Below are 8,195 nucleotides of genomic sequence, written 5' to 3'. Positions count from 1 at the left end.
GCTGACATTTCGGGCCTAGACCCTTCTTCAGAAATGCATTGCAGAGTCGCAGGGGGCTCCCTTTTTCACATCTGTAATTTGTTCATGAACTGTTCAGTCTCCCTGCAAGTATTATGCAGCAGAAACATTACCACCTGGATCAGTGCCTCCTGTGTTTGTATTGTTTCCGCCTTCCTGGGACATGATTATTATTGACAGGCTAACATTTATTACCCTTTCCCTGTGTCTCCTTTAGCAAGTTGTAATGTCGACCTGCTGTAGTCTGCATTGTGACTATTTGTAGGGAGATGGTAGGGTGACCTTTTCTGGACAAGAAACTGGTTAGACCTCAGTCGGAGGATTGTGCACTGTCAGGGGTGGCACATTAGCAGAGGAATGTAGGACAGTGTGCAGAAGTGATTTACATGAATGGTCCCAGGAATTAGAAACTTCACTTATGAGGCCAGATTGAAGAAGTTAGTAATGTTCTCCTTGCAGGGAAGAAGGCTGAGCAGAGATTTGATGGATTTTTCAAAATCATGTGCGAGCTGGATTGAGGAGGTAAGGTGAAGATGTTCCTGCCATAAAAGGAACAGAAATGAGAAGGCGTAGATTTAACACTTGCTAATGCATATGACTGTCCGCTTCACACATTCCATGTCAGTGATGACGGCAGCATGGGTCCTTGTGCGGCTGATGAGGCTGATCCTGGAAACATACCTCCAACCACTTTTGGCAGGTGTTTCTGGGATTTGGAAGTGGCCTCTGACCTTGAGATCATTGGCGTTCCTTTCTCTGGTACTTTTTGTGTACTTCATCTTCCTGACAAGTGTCCTCAAAGAATTGTGTGGCTTCATATTGGAGATTCCTCCAAGTCAGTTTCTTCTGAACAATGGACCCCATGAGGTGATATCTTATTGTTTTTCTTGAGCGAAGCTGTCAGTGAGTCTTCGAAATACTTCATTCGTCCTTTGCTTCTTTGCCCAGCTGAAGGAAGGCACTTTGATAGTTGGATCATGGACATCTCTAGCACATGGCTGGCTGGGGGGGGGTGGCGGGGGGGGTGGCGGGGGGGGTGGGGTGGGATTGGTTCCGTATGATCATAGCCTCGATGCCGTTGCTATTGGCTGAACCAAGGCTGCTGCAATTAATAGACCTGTCCTCCCAGCTGATGTGGACAATCTGTCCCAATCAGTGTTGAGCATAACTCTGAAGGTTCTTGAGGTACGATCTCTAGGTAGCCCATGGCTTGGAGCCTGATAGAGGATTTGGGAGATGACTGCCTTGTCCACAAGTGTCTTGGTGTCAGCACAGATGTCAAGGTCATCGACAGCTCTCATCCTTATTTGCCCAAAGGTGATTCTCCCAGACTGGATGTGATGCTGAATCCTGCATTGATACCAGCCTGAGGTGAGAAGTACTTTCCTGGGTAAGGGAAATGTTCCAGGTTTGAGAGGATTTTTGTGGTGATCTATGTGGAAGGGTTAGAACTTGATCTGGAATTGAATTGACAACAGAAATGAGTTTTCCTGAGATTAGGGCTGAGACGAATTCTTCAGAATGTTTCAGCAAAGGCATGCAATGAGGAATGAAGATCCTCTTCAGAGAGAGCACAGATAACAATTGTCATCAGCGTACTGAGGTCAGTATCATTTTCTTCCTGGGTTTCGACCAGGTGAGGTTGAAAAGTTTCCTGTCCATCCTATAGACAATGCCCACTGCACTGGGAATTTAGCTCTTCACAAGATGGTGAATGGCAGCGACGAAGGTAGAGAAAAGGGTGGGGCTGATGACCCATCCCTGCCTGACCCCTGCCTTAACCTCAAAGGATTCTGTCATATTATTGCTGGTGAGGTCTGTCACCGACATCTTGTTGTTGAGGAAACAGAGGGTTTTGATGAATTTCATTTGAGAGCCATTGATTGACTGAGTTGAAAGCCTCCGTCAGATTGATGAAGGATGTATAGAGTGCCTAGTCATATAGAACGGTTTGTGTTGGCCCTGGAAATTCTCTTAGAGTTGCTGAGCAGTGAAACTCATGTCCACAGTTAAATGGTTTGATTAGAAGCTTCACTAGTTTTCAGGCAAGCTTTCCTCTCATATGGATGATGATCTTCCTGCTGATACAGAATGGGGAGATTCCTCAGAAGTTCCCATAGTCCACTTGCTCTTTTCATGAGGATGGAGGCGATGGTAGCATTCCTGACATCCACAGGGATTTCTTCTTTTCTTCTCCTGGAGTTTCAGCAGCAGTTGATGAAGATGGTAGTGAGCTCTGCTCTTCCAATTGGAAAATCTCAGGCTGGAATCTCTTGTACTCCTGCAGTTATTCCATTCTTCACGTGAAGAATTATTCTTCAACACTTGGGTGGGGATCCAAGATTATTGTTGATGAGTGGTCACTGGATTAACTCTAACAAGTCTCTGCCAACGACTGTTTCATTGTTTGAGGACTTCTATTGTTGTATTCTGTCCATCAAAAGCTGATGCTTTGTGTGTGTCTCTGAAGATTAGTTTCCCACAGAGTGGAAACAGGCCCTTTGGCCCAACAAGTCCACACCGCCCTTTGGAGCATCCCACCCAGACTGATCCCCTTGAGCCCACACACCCCTGAACACAACGGGCAATTTAGTATGGCCAATCCACCTAGCCTGCACATCTTTGGACTGTGGGAGGAAACCGGAGCACCCGGAGGAAAACCACGCAAACACGGGGAGTATGTTCAAACTCCACAGAGACAGTTACCCAAGGCCGGAATCGAACCCAGGTCCCTGGCGCTGTGAGGCTGCAGCGCTAACCACTGAGCCACCATGGCTCCCGATGAGTTTCCAAGATTTCCATCCTTACCCCACGTGGGTTTGACGCCGAGGGTGTTGGGTCTGCACATTGCCGTGGAGGCACTGAAGACACCTGGGTTTCAAACTTGTCAGGAAGGAGTTGAAGCTCTTCAGCTTTTTCAGTCTACCATTAGTTTCTGATCTCTCTCTCTCTCTCTCCCTTCTTTCTATCTCAGTCATTGCTGTTTTGAAGAGTTCCTCTCTTTGTCTCACTGGTGGCGTTGTTTTGCCAGGTATGGAGAGCTTTCCTCTTCCTGTTGATGTAGACTTGGATGATGTGGTCATTGCTGTTGATCCAGTCTTGGGGTTTTCCTGGTTTTATAGCTGATGGTTTCTTCACGGCATGACATGATGGCTATCTTCAGCTCTTTCCAGATTTCCTCCACTCCTTTAAAGTGAACACTTTGGAGAGTTTGCTGAAGACATTTTTGAAGTTTGCAAGTCTGCCTGGTTTTTGAAGCTGCTCAACATTGAGTTTTTTTTTCCTGAAGTGTTTTGCCACCTTCAACTGTTCATGGTGGTGTCCAGTGGACTTGGTGGCGTAGATGAGCCAGTGATCTACCCAGAACTCCTGTGCACAGGTCATCGCTTTGGTAATGAGGACATCCTTTTGGTCTTGGGATTGAACAATGATGTGGTCAATAATGTGCCAGTGCTTTGATCTTGGGTACTTCCAGGAAGACTTCAACTGGTGTTTTTGATGTAACAGTGTGTTGGTGATGGGAAGGTACGAGTCATAGTCCTGCCAGACCACAGGGGTGTTGTGCGGTTACAGAGAGAAAGACAACTGTTGTGAACAAATTTCTTCAGGACATGCTATTCTCTCATCGCCACTGAAGTATGTCCACAGAGACTGGTATCCTATCGTCTATCAATCTTTATTGACATGTAGACAGGTTGATGAAGAAAGTGTGGAGCACACTCACCTTCATCGCTCAGACATTTGAGTAGACAAGTTAGGAAGTCATGTTGAGGTTGTCCAGGGCAATGGTGAAGCCTCTTCCAAAGTACTGTGTCCAGTTCTGGTTGCGCTGTAATAGGAAGGATAGTATCATGCTGCAGAGAGTTCAGAAGAGGATTACCAGGATGTGTTGGGAATGGAGGTTTTGAGTTATACTGGGAGACTGGATAGCCTGGGACTTCTTTCACTGGAGCATAGAAGTTTGAGGCGTGACTTTGGAGGAGGTTTTAAAATCATGAACAGTGTAGAGATAGTGAACGGCAGGTGAATTCTCCCGAGGGTGCAATATATTTAAGGTGAGAAAAGAAAGATTTAAAAGGATACACAGTGCAACATTTCACACAGACAGTGGTTCTTTTGCAGAATGAACGTCCAGAGAAGGTGGCAGTTACAGACATTTTGATAAAGATATGGATAAGAACAGTTTGCTGGAATATGGGCCAAGCGCAGGCAAGGTAGGGCTGGTTGAGTTTTGGAATAGGGCCACCAGACCTGGTTGGACCGAAGGGTCTATTTCCATGCTGTATGTATCTACGACTAGAACTCTTGGATTTGTCTTTTTGCATCAATAGTTCTTTTGTAAATCATTCCATCATTTTTCTTGATTACTGATGTCAAGCCAAATGATCTGTTTTCTTCTTCCCTCTTTTTGTGGGTGGCAGTGTTAAAATTTGCAAACTTCTACTTCATTGTCTCAGTGTAAAATTTATGGAATTTTGGAAATTCATAACTTGCCCCTCCACTTGCACAACAATCATTTTATTTAAAACACAAAGTTGAAGACCATCAGGTCCAGAAGCTTCATTCCTGATGAAGGGTCTAGGCCCGAAACGTCAGCTTTTCTGCCCCTGAGATGCTGCTTGGCCTGCTGTGTTCATCCAGCTTCACACTGTTATCTTGGATTCTCCAGCATCTGCAGTTCCCATTATCACTTAAATTCCCCCAGCACTTTTTGTCTGCTGATATGCAACTGAACTTTGAATTCATGGAATTCGGTCAGAGTTAGATATCAGGATATTCATCTTGTTCATGCTCCGGGGAATAAAGAGTCAAAAAGAATTTTACATATAATTTGGGCGTGGGTAAAATTTCCAATGTCTGTAAATTGCAAGCATTTGGTTAAAGTGCAGGAATGGGTGGAGATGAAGCCACGTTCACTCTTGAAAATGTTTCTCATCATCTCTCTTGAGTGCAACATGCAAGATGTAAACCATCGTGTAAATATTACTGAGAAGAGAGACAAAGAGCACGGTGAGTGTTTCTAATTGTGACGTAGCCAATTGAGGTTGGTATCTCACACAAAGCTACTGTTGCTGTCAATGTCCAAGGGTAATCTGGAATCATGAGAGATCACTGTAGTAAGGCCAGACTTCAAAGGCAAATTTGAAGCCAGGTTTCAGATGTCCAGCTGGACATGTCCAGCCTTTACATCAGTAATAATTTGCTCAAGTGCTCTAAGGTTTCAACAAGAATTGCAGTACATTTTAGTCAGGAATGTATTTGACTGGAATACTATGCTTTGTAGCTAACACTGTTTAATTCCTTCCTGCAATGTGTGGGACACCAATCTCGGTCACAGGGTCTTTGCATGTTGGACACAGTCATCTCTGCGAAGCAGAATTAATCACATGGAACCTGAAAAGTGGGAACTCACAAATACACGGAAATATTCCAATGTCTGGCCTTACTACAGTGATCTCTCATGATTCCAGATTACCCTTGGACATTGGCAGCAACAGTAGCTTTGTGTGAGATACCAACCTCAATTGGCTACGTCACAATTAGAAACACTCACCGTGCTCTTTGTCTCTCTTCTCAGCAATATTTACATGATGGTTCACATCTTGCATGTTGCACTCAAGAGAGATGATGAGAAACATTTTCAAGAGTGAATGTGGCTTCATCGCCACCCATTCCAGCACTTTAACCAAATGCTTGCAATTTACTGACATTGGAAATTTTACCCACGCCCAAAGTATAAGTAAAATTCTTTCCGACTCTTGATTATGAATATCCTGACATCAAACTCTGACCGAATTCCATGAATTCAAAGTTCAGTTGCACATCAGCAGAGAAAACGTGCTGGGGAAATGTAAGTGGCTGAAAAGGAATGAAGCTTCTGGACCTGATGGTCTTCAACTTTGTGTTTTAAATAAAATGATTGTTGTGTGAGTGGAGGGGCAAGTTATGATTTTCCATAAATCCATAAATTTTACACTGACCCAGTGAAGTAAAATTTGTAAATTTTAACACTGCCACCCACAAAAAGAGGGAAGAGGAAAACAGATCAATTGGCTTGACATCAGTAATCAAGAAAAATGATGGAATGATTTACAAAAGAATTATTGATGCAAAAAGAGAAATCCAAGAGTCATGGAGGCATACAGCATGGAAACAGACCCTTCCGTCCATCCAGGCCTGGTGGCCCTAATCCCAAACTAAACTAGCCCTACCCTGCCTGCGCTTGGCCCATATCCCTGCAAATTGTTCTTATTCATATCCTTATCCAAATGTCTGTATCTGCCACCTTCTCTGGACGTTCATCCTACACATGAACCACTGTCTGTGTGACAATGCTGCCCTGTGTGTCCTTTTAAACCTTTCTTTTCTTGCCTTAAATATACGTTCCCTAGTTTTGAAATGCCCACCCTTGGGAAAATTCACCTGCTGTTCACTGTATCTACACTCCGCATGATTTGAAAACCTCCTACAAAGCCAGACCGCAACCTACTATGCTCCAGTGAAAGAGTCCCAGGGTCTCCAGACTCCCAGTATAACTCAAATCCTCGATCCCCACGATATCCTGATAATCCTCTTCTGAACTCTCTGGAGCATGATATTGTCCTTCCCATGCCAGGGCAACCAGAACTGGGCACATTACTTCAGAAGAGGCTTCACCAATGCCCTGTACAACTTCAACGTGACTTCCTGACTTGTGTACACAAACGTCTGAGTAATGAAGGCGAGCGTGCTAAACACTTTCTTAACCACCCTGTCTACGTATGACAGAAGAATTAAGTACCTGAACCCCTGTGCCTCTGTTCTGCAGCATTTCCCAAGACCCTACTTTTAATTGTACAGGTCCTGTCCTTGTTTGTTTTACCGGAATGAAATAGCTTGCATTTATCCAAATTAAACTCCATCTGCCACTGCTCAGCCCATTGATCCAATTGATCAAGATCCCTGTGAAATCTTCATAAACTTCTTCACTGTCTATAACACCAGCAATTTTGGCGTCATCCACTTACTTACAAAACATGCCTTCGATGTTGTTGTCCAGATCATTCGTACAAATGACAAGTAAAAGTGGACCCAACACCAATCCCTGTGGAGCACCTCTGGTCACAAGTTTCCAGTCTGTAAAACAACCCTCCACCACCACTCTCCGCCTCCAGCCATTAAGCAAATTTTGTATTACTTAGCATGCTCACCCTGAATCCCATGTGACCTCACTTTACTCATAAATCTACTGTGCGAAGCCTCGTTCAAGGCTTTACTAAAGTCGATGTAAACAACATCCACCGCTCTGCTCTCATCAGTCTTCTTGTTTGCTTCTTCAAAAAACTCAATCAAGTTTGTGAGACATGATTTCTCTTCCACAAAACCAGGCTGATCATCCCCAATGACTCCTTGCCTCAACAAAGGCATATAAATCATTTCTTTCAGAACGACCTCCAACAATTTACCCACCACCAAACTCAGAATCACAGATATATAGTTCCCAGGCTTCTCCTTACATCCCTTCCTAAACAAAGGCACAACACTGGCCACTCTCCAGTCATCTGGCACCTCACCTGTAGGTCGAGATGCTACAAATATTTCCGAAAGGGGCCCAGAATTTCCTCCCAAACTTCCCACAAGCTCTTGGATATACTAGATTGGATCCCAGAGTTTAATCTACTTTTATATTTTCTAGGACCTCCAGCCCTTCTTCTTCTCAAACGTGAATTGTTTTCAAAATATCAATATTTATTTCCCTGAGTTCTCGAGGCTCATTTCTCCTCCACAGTAAAAACTGATGTCAAACTTTCGTTTAATATGCCTCCCATCCCAAGAGGTTTAACACAAAGATGACCTCTGTATTTTCTTCAGAAAACTAACCCATTTAAGACACAGCTGAAGTTAAATGATTTTCCGCAGAGGGTTATGAGGCTTTGTAACCCTCTTCTTCAAAAGTTGATGAAACTAGTGCCTTAGAAAAATATTCAGGCAGAGGTCAATTGATTCTTGTTGAGAAAGGGAGGAGAAAGTGTGAACAGGGATCGGCAGAAATGTAGAGTTGAGTTTACAGTGAAATCTGCCGAGATCTTACAAAAAGATGGTGAATGTGCGAAGGGCTGAGAGGCTCACAGGATAAAATATGCATTGGATGGCCTTGCAATTCTAATTGGTTGAGGTGAGGCCATGGAACATGCACC

This window comes from Stegostoma tigrinum, chromosome 4 (genome assembly GCF_030684315.1).
Source record: "Stegostoma tigrinum isolate sSteTig4 chromosome 4, sSteTig4.hap1, whole genome shotgun sequence".
Lineage (NCBI taxonomy): Eukaryota > Metazoa > Chordata > Chondrichthyes > Orectolobiformes > Stegostomatidae > Stegostoma > Stegostoma tigrinum.
This window is presented reverse-complemented; position numbering follows the sequence as displayed.